Consider the following 12,723-nt stretch of genomic DNA (forward strand, 5'->3'; position numbering starts at 1 on the left):
CCTGTCTCGTCTCCACTCACACCTGCATGCACTACATCTTCATCCACTACGTCCATCACCAGCACACCCATCACCACACCCCGCTCACGTGCACTCACCACCCCCACTACCATTCACACATCCCCTGTGTCCTCTACCAGTGTGTCTGTGAGCCCACCTCCCAAGGTACACAAACGCAGCCACACACCCACCCAACAGCCATCGACCTCACTACAGCCTCCAGCCAATGCACCTTCACCCAAAGTCAGCAAACGTACACCTCCTACAACCACAACTTCTTCCTCCACTCCCAAACCCCCTCCATCTACCCATCCCAGGGTGTCCCAAAAACTTTTCCTGTCCAACCTTGACCTCTTCCCCTCACCTCCCCCACCCCTTCAGTCTCCTAGGGCCCGACTCTCCAGGTCCCAACCTAGCACCTCAGCCACAACATCGGCGGGACCAGTGGTGCCAGTAGTAACCGGCTTCTGGAGTGCGCCAAGCAGCAGGGCAGCCAGTGTGCCAAGGAGCCAGACCACGGACAGTCCCCCACCTCAAAAGCACAAAAAGTTGGCCAGTGCCCGGCGGGAGAGAGGCAAAACATCTACCACCAAAGCCTCTCCCAGGGGTACAGTTGGGAGTGGGAAGACAGCTGCGCCACCATCCAAGGTGGGGAAGGGGCACAGAAACACAGGCACGTCTGCGAAAACCTGCATGGCGGACAAGACCGCCACCAGCACCGCTGCCAAGGACACCGCTGCCACCAGCACCGCTGCCAAGGACACCGCCGCCACAAGCACCGCTTCACAGGACACCGCCGCCACCAGCACCGCTGCCAAGGGCACCGCCACTACAAGCACCGCTGAACAGGACACCGCCACCACCAGCACCTCTGCCAAGGACACCGCCGCCACCAGGACCTCTGAACAGGACACCGCCGCCACAAGCACCTCTGCCAAGGACACCGCCGCCACAAGCACCGCTGAACAGGACAACGCTGCCACAAGCACCGCTGAACAGGACACTGCCGCCACAAGCACCGCTGCCAAGGCCACCGCCGCCACAAGCACCGCTGCCAAGGACACCGCCGCCACAAGCACCGCTGCCAAGGACACCGCCGCCACAAGCACCGCTGAACAGGACACCGCCGCTACCAGCACCACTGCCAAGGACACCGCCGCCACCAGCACTGCTGCCAAGGACACCGCCGCCACCAGCACTGCTGCCAAGGACACCGCCGCCACCAGCACTGCTGCCACCAGCACCACTTCAGAGGACACCGCCGCCACCAGCACCGCAGGCCAATGAGCGCCAAAAGCTCCGACGCTACTGGGGCTGGCACGAGCAGGATGAAGCACTCTGGGCACCAAGCCCCCTCCAGAACCAGTGGAGAAAGGCATCCACTACCTCTGTCCTTGGCAGGATGAAGCACTCTGGGCAGCAAGCCCCCTCCAGAACCAGTGGAGAAAGACATCCACTACCTTAGTCCTTGGCAGGATGAAGCACTCTGGGCACAAAGCCCCCTCCAGAACCAGTGGGGACATCCACTTGAGAGACTGTGGCTTTGCACTCCCCAGGATGCAGCAGTGGGCAACCCACCCACTGGAGAGACTTGTGAGACTGTGGCGGTTTTACCGCCGCTTTAACACCGACCGCCAGGGTTGGAATGACCACCAAAGTGATCTTTGTGGGAGACTTCAACCTTCATTGGGGCACCCCAGAAGACTCTACATTGAGCCCCTTCACCTCCACTGTCCCCAGCAATGGTTTGATCCAACATAACTTCAAGGCCACACACTGAATGCTCCATACCAGACCCAATAATCTCCAAGGATGACAAGCTCTCAGTGAATGACACAATCCCGGTAAACTGATCCAATCACTCCCTCATTCCCTTCACCCTATGACTCTCTCACACCGTGGTAATGGGTCAGCTGAAAAGAGCGACTACCTGGTTTTCAGACACCAGGAACCTACTCTTAGCAACACTGCTCAGAAGAAACTGTCCTCTATTGGTCCCACCACAAGTGTGAATAATGTGTCCTGTCACGGCTTCGATCTCTGATGTGCTTGATGTTCTAACTCGATGCCAAAGCAAAAGGAAACGACCTAAACCCCCAGCATCATGGCTCAACACGCCCTTTATGAGGAAAGCAAAGCCCTAAGAATCTTAGAGAAGAAATAGAGGCGGTCGCCCTACCTTCACCTCGGCGTGCAAATCCAAGTCTAGATGCTCAAAGTTGCACCTGAGTCTGCTCGGTCCAGGAGAGCTGTCAAGGTGCAGTTTGTTCTCCCAGAAGGAAAAGTTATCGCCTGGAACAGAACACCTTGGTTTCATTGTGACCAGAGACCAGTAGTCCAGTAGCAACTGGACTTTTGCTGGACCCTTTAGGACTTGAAAGACATCTGCCAAAGTCTCCCCACTACGGCCATGGACCGAGGAGTAGCCCCAGGAAGCCCCTTAGACCTGTATCCCTTGCACCAGGACTATTCCATGGAAGTCGATGGCAAGCTGCCGTTAACAACAGGACTGGACTGGACACTGCTTTTCCTTCAAGGTAACTGTTCCTCAGAACTTTGTTAGTCCCCCTGACCGGCCCCCTGCTGGAGATGGTCGCACAAAGTGACCGGAAGTGACCGCACTCAAGTTTAAGAAACATTTCCCCCAAAACCTTTCTAAGTGCCAAATGTGCAGTACATACCAATGCTTGTTTGTGGTTCAGTGGAAAGCTGTGATTTATTGTTCCTTCAAGTATATATATCTGCAGAAATCTCTGGTGGATCTTGTTCATTTCACACCTTCACAGTGATTGGTTGGCAACAGCCAAACAGAGTTAAATCAGAAAAGCAGCCTTCTCATTGCATGTGCTGAGTGAAGACAGGAGAGGAAATGCAACTCTGTGTTTGTTTCCAGTGAATTCAAGGCTGTACAACATTTCATTTTATTTAACTGCTTTTCTGTTTGCACAGGCCTCTGCAGAAAGCTCTGCTGGTTTGGGAAATACAAGGAGCCCACGCTTGGGCCATAAATCAGCTCCAACCAATCAGCGGGAAGGTGTTTCACAAAACTGAAAATGTGTTGGTATGACTGAGGGATGATGGATGAGGAGTAGCGATGAGAAGCGGGGATGATGGTAGAGAAGTAGGGGTGAAGGAAGAGAAGTAGGGATGAGAAGTAGGGACGATGGATGACAAGTATGATTGATGGAAGTGAAGTAGGGATGATGTATGAGAAGCAGGGATGATGGATGAGAAGCAGGGATGATGGAGGAGAAGTAGGCATGATGTATGATGAATGAGAAGTAGGGGTGATGGATGAGAAAGGAGGATGATGGATGTTGAGCAGGGATGATGGATGTTGAGCAGGGATGATGGAAGAGAAGCAGGAGTGATGGAAGAGAAGCAGGGACGATTGATGAGAAGCAGGGACGATGGATGAGAAGCAGGGGTGATGGATGAGGAGCAGGGATGATTCATGAGAAGCAGGGATGATGAAAGAGAAGCAGGGGTGATGGATGAGAAGTAGGTATGATGGAAGAGAAGCAGGGATGATGGATGAGAAGTAGTGATGATGTATGAAAAGCAGGGATGATGGATGAGAAGTAGGGATGATATATGATGGATGAGAAGCAGGAATAATGGATGTGAAGCAGGAATGATGGATGTGAAGCAGGGATGATGGATGAGAAGCAGGGATGATGGATGAGAAGTAGGGATGATGGATGATGGATGAGAAGCAGGAATGATGGATGTGAAGCAGGGATGATGGAGGAGAAGCAGTGGGGATGGATGAGAAGCAGGGGTGATGGATGAGGAGCAGGGATGATGGGTGAGAAGCAGGGAGGATGGATGTGAAGCAGGGATGATGGATGAGAAGCACAGATGATGGATGAGGAGCACGGATGATGGATGAGGAGCAGGAATGATGGATAAGAAGCAGGGATGAGACACAGGGATGAGAAGCAGGAATGATGGATGAGAAGTAGGGATAATGGATGAGAAGTAGGGGTGATGGATGAGGTGCAGGGATGATTGATGAGAAGCGGGGAGGATGGAAGAGAAGCAGGGGTGGTGGATGAGAAGGATGATGGAAGAGAAGTAAGGATGATGGAAGAGAAGTAAGGATGAGAAGTAAGGATGGCAAGCAGGGATGATGGAAGAGAAGCAGGGGTGATGAATGAGAAGTAGGGATGATGGAAGAGAAGCAGTGATGATGGATGAGAAGTAGTGATGATGTATGATAAATGAGAAGTAGGGGTGATGGATGAGAAACTGGGATGATGGATGAGAAGTAGGGATGATTGATGAGAAGCAGGAATGATGGATGTGAAGCAGGGATAATGGATGAGAAGGAGGGAGGATGGAGGAGAAGCAGGGATGATGGATCAGAAGCAGGGAGGATGGATGAGAAGCAGGGGTGATGGATGAGCAGCAGGGACAATGCATGAGAAGCAGGGATGATTGATGGGAAGCAGGGAGGATGGATGAGAAGCAGGGATGATGGAAGCGAAGCGGGGTGATGGATTAGAAGGATGATGGAAGAGAAGTAAGGATGATGGAAAAGAAGTATGGATGATGTATGATGAATGAGAAGTAGGGCTGATGAATGAGAAGTAGGCATGATGGATGATAAGTAGGGATGATATCTGATTGATGAGAAGCAGGGATGATGGATGAGAAGTAGTGATGATGTATGATGAATGAGAAGTAGGGCTGATGGATCAGAAGTAGGGATGATGGATGAGAAGTAGTGATGATGTATGATGAATGAGAAGTAGGGCTGATGGATGAAAGCAGGGATGATGGATGAGAAGTAGGGATGATATGATGGATGAGAAGCAGGAATAATGGATGTGAAGCAGGAATGATGGATGTGAAGCAGGGATGATGGATGAGAAGTAGGGATGATATATGATTGATGAGAAGCAGGGAGGATGGATGAGAAGCAGGGATGATTGATGAGAAGCAGGGATGATGGATGAGGAGCAGGGATGATTCATGAGAAGCAGGGAGGATGGATGAGAAGCAGGGATGATGGAAGAGAAGCAGGGGTGATGGATGAGAAGCAGGGATGATGGATGAGAAGTAGTGATGATGTATGATGAATGAGAAGTAGGGCTGATTGATGAGAAGCAGTGATGATGGATGTGAAGCAGGAATGATGGATGTGAAGCAGGGATAATAGATGAGAAGCAGGAATGATGTATGTGAAGCAGGGATGATGGATGAGAAGTAGGGATGATGGATGATAGATGAGAAGCAGGAATGATGGATGAGAAGCAAGAATGATGGATGAGAAGTAGGGATAATGGATGAGAACTAGGGGTGGTGGATGAGGTGCAGGGATGATTGATGAGAAGCGGGAGGATGGATGAGAAGCAGGGGTGATGGATGAGAAGGATGATGGAAGAGAAGTAAGGATGATGGAAGAGAAGTAAGGATGAGAAGTATGGATGACAAGCAGGGATGATGGATGAGAAGCAGGGATGATGGAAGAGAAGCAGGGATGATGTATGAGAAGTAGTGATGATGTATGATGAATGAGAAGTAGGGCTGATGGATGAGAAGCTGGGATGATGGACGAGAAGTAGGGATGATATATGATGGATGAGAAGCAGGGATGATTGCTGAGAAGCAGGAATGATGGATGTGAAGCAGGGATAATGGATGGGAAGGAGGGAGGATGGAGGAGAAGCAGGGATGATGGATCAGAAGCAGGGAGGATGGATGAGAAGCAGGGGTGATGGATGAGCAGCAGGGACGATGCATGAGAAGCAGGGATGATTGATGAGAAGTAGGGAGGATGGATGAGAAGCAGGGATGATGGATGAGGAGCAGGGATGATTGATGAGAAGCATGGATGATGGAAGTGAAGCAGGGGTGATGGGTTAGAAGGATGATGGAAGAAAAGTAAGGATGATGGAAGAGAAGTATGGATGAGAAGTATGGATGACAAGCAGGGATGATGGAAAAGAAGCAGGGACGATGGGAGAGAAGTGGGGATGATGGAAGAGAAGCAGGAAGGATGGGATGATGGATGAGAAGTAGGGATGAAGGAAGAGAAGCAGGGGTGATAGATGAGAAGCTGGGATGATGGATGACAAGCAGGGATGATGGATGAGAAGCAAGGATGATGGATGTGAAGCGGGGATGATGGATGACGAGCAGGGATGATGGATGATGAGCAGGGATGATGGCTGAGGAGCAGGAATGAGACACAGGGATGAGAAGCAGGAATGATGGATGAGAAGCAGGAATGATGGATGAGAAGTAGGGAGGATGGATGAGAAGCAGGGATGATGGATGAGAAGTAGGGGTGATGGATGAGGTGCAGGGATGATCGATGAGAAGCAGGGAGGATGGATAAGAAGCAGGGGTGATGGATGAGAAGGATGATGGAAGAGAAGTAAGGATGATGGAAGAGAAGTATGGATGACAAGCAGGGATGATGGAAGAGAAGCAGGGATGATGGAAGAGAAGTGGGGATGATGAAAGAGAAGCAGGAAGGATGGGATGATGGATGAGAAGTAGGGATGATGGAAGAGAAGCAAGGGTGATAGATGAGAAACTGGGATGATGGATGCTGAGAAGCAGGATTGATGGATGTGAAGCAGGGATGATGGATGTGAAGGAAGGATGATGGTTGAGAAGCAGGGAGGATGGAGGAGAAGCAGGGATGACGGATGAGAAGCAGGGAGGATGGATGAGAAGCAGGGGTGATGGATGAGCAGCAGGGACAATGGATGAGAAGCAGGGATGATGGATGAGAAGCAGGGGTGATGGATGAGAAGCAGGGGTGATGGATGAGCAGCAAGGGTGATAGATGAGAAACTGGCAAGATGGATGACAATCAGGGATGATGGATGAGAAGCAGGGATGATGGAGGAGAAGCAGGGATGATGGATGAGAAGCAGGGAGGATGGATGAGAAGCAGGGGTGATGGATGAGCAGCAGGGACGATGGATGAGAAGCAGGGATGATTGATGAGAAGTAGGGATGATGGAAGAGAAGCAAGGGTGATAGATGAGAAACTGGGATGATGGATGACAATCAGGGATGATGGATGAGAAGCAGGATTGATGGATGTGAAGCAGGGATGATGGATGAGAAGCAGGGAGGATGGAGGAGAAGCAGGGATGATGGATGAGAAGCAGGGAGGATGGATGAGAAGCAGGGGTGATGGATGAGCAGCAGGAACAATGGATGAGAAGCAGGGATGATTGATGAGAAGCAGGGATGATGGATGAGGAGCAGGGATGATTGATGAGAAGCAGGGATGATGGATGAGAAGTAGGGGTGATGGATGAGGAGCAGGAATGATGGATGAGAAGCAGGGATGAGACGCAGGGATGAGAAGCAGGGAGGATGGATGAGAATCAGGAATGATGGATGAGAAGTAGGGAGGATGGATGAGAAGCAGGGATGATGGATGAGAAGTAGGGGTGATGGATGAGGTGCAGGGATGATTGATGAGAAGCAGGGATGATGGATGAGAAGCAGGGGTGATGGATGAGAAGGAAGATGGAAGAGAAGTAAGGATGATGGAAGAAAAGTAAGGATGAGAAGTATGGATGACAAGCAGGGATGATGGAAGAGAAGCAGGGATGATGGAAGAGTAGCATGTATGATGGAAGAGAAGTGGGGATGATGGAAGAGAAGCAGGGAGGATGGGATGATGGATGAGAAGTAGGGATGATGGAAGAGAAGCAGGGGCGATGGATGAGAAGCTGTGATGATGGATGACAAGCAGGGATGATGGATGAGAAGCAGGGATGAGAAGCAGGGATGACGAGTGAAGAATGAGGATGTCCTAACATGGATGCTGTTCAGCAGGGGTGCAAAACTTTCAAAGGCAGAATATGTCACTTCCAAGCAGGGACACAATACTCTCAGTGGGAGAGTACCTCACTGCTGAGCAGGGGGTAAACACTTTCAATGAGAGAGTGCATCACTTCTCAACAGGGGTGAAATACTTTCACTGGGAGAATATGTCACTTCTCAGCAGGGATGCAATACCTTTGATAGGGAGTATGTCACTTCCCAGCAGGGACACAATACTTTCACTAGGAGAGTACATCACTTCTCAGCAGGGAAGAAAACATTTCAAAGGGCGAGTGCATCACCGCTCAGCAGGGGTGCAATATTTTCAATGGGAGAGTATCAGAACTTTTCAGCAGCAGACCTGTCAATCTTCGAAAACATTTCACTGTGTTGGAGGGGTGAGGGGATGAGGGGGTGGGGGCTGACGGGTGGGGACTGGGAGGGCACAGGGCCTGGTGTTGGAAAACCTCTGAGGCTACTGCCAATGTCCTGGGGAAGTTCCACACCCCGGAGTGGACACTGAGCCTCCAAACAGGAACTTGATACGCACCCTGAGCCGGGCTTTCCAGCTCGCTATGCGTTTCACTGTGTGGTGCTGGTTCTCACTGCGAGACTAAGTGAAGGGAACCGATATCATGTGACACACGGTGGAAATGTGTGAGTTGCAAAGTTCCAATACTGCCAATGAAGCAGCACACAAGAGGACTTGTGACGGAGAAACTGGTCTTAAAGAGGCATGAGCGGAATTTGCGAAGTTACGTGAATCTCCACAAGAATCTGCGGAGTTCTGTGAACGGCAGGAATACGCATGTCGTGCTGCTCTTGCTGATTTTTAGCGCTGGGAGCTTCTTCCATGTTGAAAAATCAGCACCAACGGCACCTCGCGGCGCACCTCGCGGCGCTGCTTCTCGAGTTGATTTTGCTGCTGCTTGAGTAGATTTTCTGCATGAGCTTTAGCTTTCTGCCCGAGAACGGTTGCGACCGCCTGCGACAGCCTACGCGGCAGAAATCTTGCCGGGTGCCCCCCTAGTGACTGAAAATTGCATTAGGAGGATCCCAAATCTCACTTGCACTCGCCAACTTACTGATGGTGAGCTGCGGGTGAGAAAACACTCCACCATGCAGCGGTTGGCAGAATTTGGCGGGAACTCTGCATTACAAGCGCAGCGTGGTCAAAATTCTGGCAACTCCACCAGCGGAGTGGAGTTTCTTGCCCACCCCTAGTCCCAAAGGGCAGCGGTTCAAACAGGTGGATTAGGACTGGCATGGTGAGTCAGGAGGCACCATAGACATCGCCGTATCCCCCACCTGGGAGGGGCACTGAACTGGTTATGGAGGATCGCATCACCAGGGAAGAACATTACAGCCTCCTCCAAGCCCCCCTGAAAGTACCGCCCGACCCATGGTCAGACCCTGTCACAACTTCAACGACACCTTACTGCGGAGGTGGGAGATTCTCAGCAGTGGAGTGACCTCCAGAATCCCCTAAAGTTACATCTCAGGCAGTGAAATGCAGGCCGGGGCCTCGGAGGCGCTCTTCCTATTACAACGTGCAGATGTTTTGTGTAACAAAGGGGCAGATTTGTGAGAGGCTTGCGCCCCCGGAGTGGCACTTTTTGTGATGGTCCAGAGGAGTAAGGGGGTCATTCTGACCCCGGCGGGTGGCGGGAGCCGCCCGCCTGGAGGGAACCGCCAGAATACCGCTGCGCGGTCAAAAGACCGCCGCGGGTATTCTGGGTTTCCCACTGGGCTGGCGGGCGACCGCCAAAAGGCCGCCCGCCAGCCCAGTGGGAAACACCCCTCCATGAGGATGCCGGCTCCGAATGGAGCCGGCGGAGTGGAGGATGTGCGACGGGTGCAGTAGCACCCGTCGCGAATTTCAGTGTCTGCTGAGCAGACACTGAAATTCGAAGTGGGGCCCTCTTACGGGGGCCCCTGCAGTGCCCATGCCATTGGCATGGGCACTGCAGGGGCCCCCAGGGGCCCCACGACACCCCTCACCGCCATCCTGTTCCTGGCGGGCGGAACCGCCAGGAACAGGATGGCGGTGAGGGGGTCGGAATCCCCATGGCGGCGCAGCAAGCTGCGCCGCCATGGCGGATTCCCATGGGCAGCAGAAAGTCGGCGGTACACCGCCGACTTTCCGTTTCTGGCCGCGGCTGTACCGCCGCGGTCAGAATGCCCGGCGGAGCACCGCCAGCCTGTTGGCGGTGCTACCGCCGACCCCGGCCCCGGCGGTCAAGGACCGCCGGGGTCAGAATGACCCCCTAAGTCTCTTAACCACATCTATGAGGCCACCGAAGAGCGCTTTGCGTGGCTGTGACAGGCCTCGTAGCTGTGGAGTAAGTGAAGGCAGCGCAAATTACTGCCTTACCTTACTCTGCTCCAGGGCGGAGTGCCATGGGCGTTGCGGCGGGCTGAATTGTGTCACTGTTCTAGATTTACTTAATCATGTAATCCTGGGGCAGCACCAAAACCTTACGCCTCCCCACAGCACGACGGGGAGAAATACTTTCATTTCCCCTTGTTGTTTCCTCTTCCCGTTCTGCAGCGCACATAGGACAACGCCTCTCAGGATTGATTTTGTGCAGGAAGGTGACCCTTCCTGCAGAGTAACAATCCTGTCTGCGACGCAGGCCCCCTTGCACCATGCTGCAAGGGGGCCTGCGCTCACTAGGTAGCCAACTGTGTGCAGGTGCTGGAGGTAAGGACAGGCGTAGCTCCGTAACATAGGCCCCTGCAGTCCCTGCAGTGAGGGGGGCTCGAGGTCCAGGGGGCCCCCTCAGCACAGTACCGGAACTGAGAGCTCCTGAGTAAGTCCAGAGGGCGCCCCTCGGAGACTTTGCAGGGGAGTCCCCTCAAATTTCATTACAGCACTGAAAGCCGCAAAAAAGGGCACATTAGCGCGCCTTATCGTCAAAAAATGGCGCTATGAGGCCCCAGGGGACTCTTGAATACGGCCCAAGGTGTTTTGTGCCAAGTGCCTGTAACCAGTCCTGGCTGCCTCGACGACTGGTTAAGTGCCCAGTGTGAGTCACTCCTCAGTGCCCCCCTGATCACACATTAAAACCCGCAGGGCCAGGGATGGAAGAGCCCCCCGGCTGGAGCCCCGCCAGGCCCCGGTCCCAGGAGCGGCCCTGAGCGCCGTCGGCTCAGGTAACCGGGCTCTGAAAAATTCATGGGTCCTGAGAGCAGCAGCTATTCTGGGCCGCGGCGAGGCGCGTCTGCAGGTTCCACAACACGGAGGACGCACAACACAAGCCGCACAGGAAGCCTCTCCGAGCGCAACCACAAGAGCACAACACGGCGGCCCGTCTCCGATTCAATGCTGGGGAGGAACAAGACATGCACACCCGTGATGTGTGCACAACCTTCACACACACACATGCACACCCGTGATGTGTGCTCAACCCTCACACACACACATACACACATACACACCAGATATGTGTACACAACCTTCACACATGCACACCAGTGATGTGTGCACAGCCCACACACGCACACATGCACACCAGTGATGTGTGCACAACCCTCACACACACATGCACACCAGTGATGTGTGCACAACCTTCATACACACACATGCACACCAGTGATGTGTGCACAACCCTCACACACACATGCACACCAGTGATGTGTGCACAACCTTCTTACACACACATGCACACCAGTGATGTGTGCACAACCCTCACCCACACATGCACACCAGTGATGTGTGCACAACCTTCATACACACACACATACACACCAGTGATGTGTGCACAACCCTCGCACACACATACACACCAGTGATGTGTGCACAACCCACACACATACATACCAGTGATGTGTGCACAACCCACACACACACACATACACACCAATGATGTGTGCACAACCTTTACACATGCACACCAGTGATGTGTGCACATCCTTCACACACACACACATACACACCAGTGATGTGTGCACAACCCTCACACACATACACACACACAAACACACTCACAAATACACACACATATACACATACACACCAGTGATGTGTGCACAACCCTCACACACATATACACACCAGTGAACTTCACACACACATACACACCAGTGATGTGTGCACAACACACACACATACATACCAGTGATCTGTGCACAACTCACACACACACATACACACATACACACCAGTGATGTGTGCACAACCTTCACACATGCACACCGGTGATGTGTGCACAACCCACACACACACATACACACCAGTGATCTATGCACAACCCTCACACATGCACACATACACACATAAACACCAGTGATGTGTGCACAACCTTCACACACACATACACACGTACACACATACACACCAGTGATGTGTGCACAACCCTCACACATGCACACCAGTGATGTGTGCACAACCCCCACACACACACATGCACACCAGTGATGTGTCCACAACCTTCACACATGCACACCAGTGATGTGTGCACAACCCACACACACACATACACACCACTGATCTGTGCACAACCCTCACACATGCACACATGCACACCAGTGATGTGTGCACAACTTTCACACACACATACACATGTACACACATATACACCAGTGATGTGTGCACAACCCTCACACATGCAGACCAGTAATGTGTGCACAACCCTCACGCACACACATAAACACCAGTGATGTGTGCACAACCCTCACACATGCACACCAGTGATGTGTGAACAACCCCCACACACGCACATACATACCAGTGATCTGTGCACAACCTTCACACCTACACACATACACACATACACACCAGTGATGTGTGCACAACCCTCACACATGCACACCAGTGATGTGTGCACAACCCTCACACACACACATACACACCAGTGATGTGTGCACAACCCTCACACACGCACATACACACCAGTGATCTGTGCACAACTTTCACACACA

The sequence above is a fragment of the Pleurodeles waltl genome, chromosome 4_2, assembly GCF_031143425.1.
Source record: "Pleurodeles waltl isolate 20211129_DDA chromosome 4_2, aPleWal1.hap1.20221129, whole genome shotgun sequence".
In the NCBI taxonomy this organism is placed as follows: domain Eukaryota; kingdom Metazoa; phylum Chordata; class Amphibia; order Caudata; family Salamandridae; genus Pleurodeles; species Pleurodeles waltl.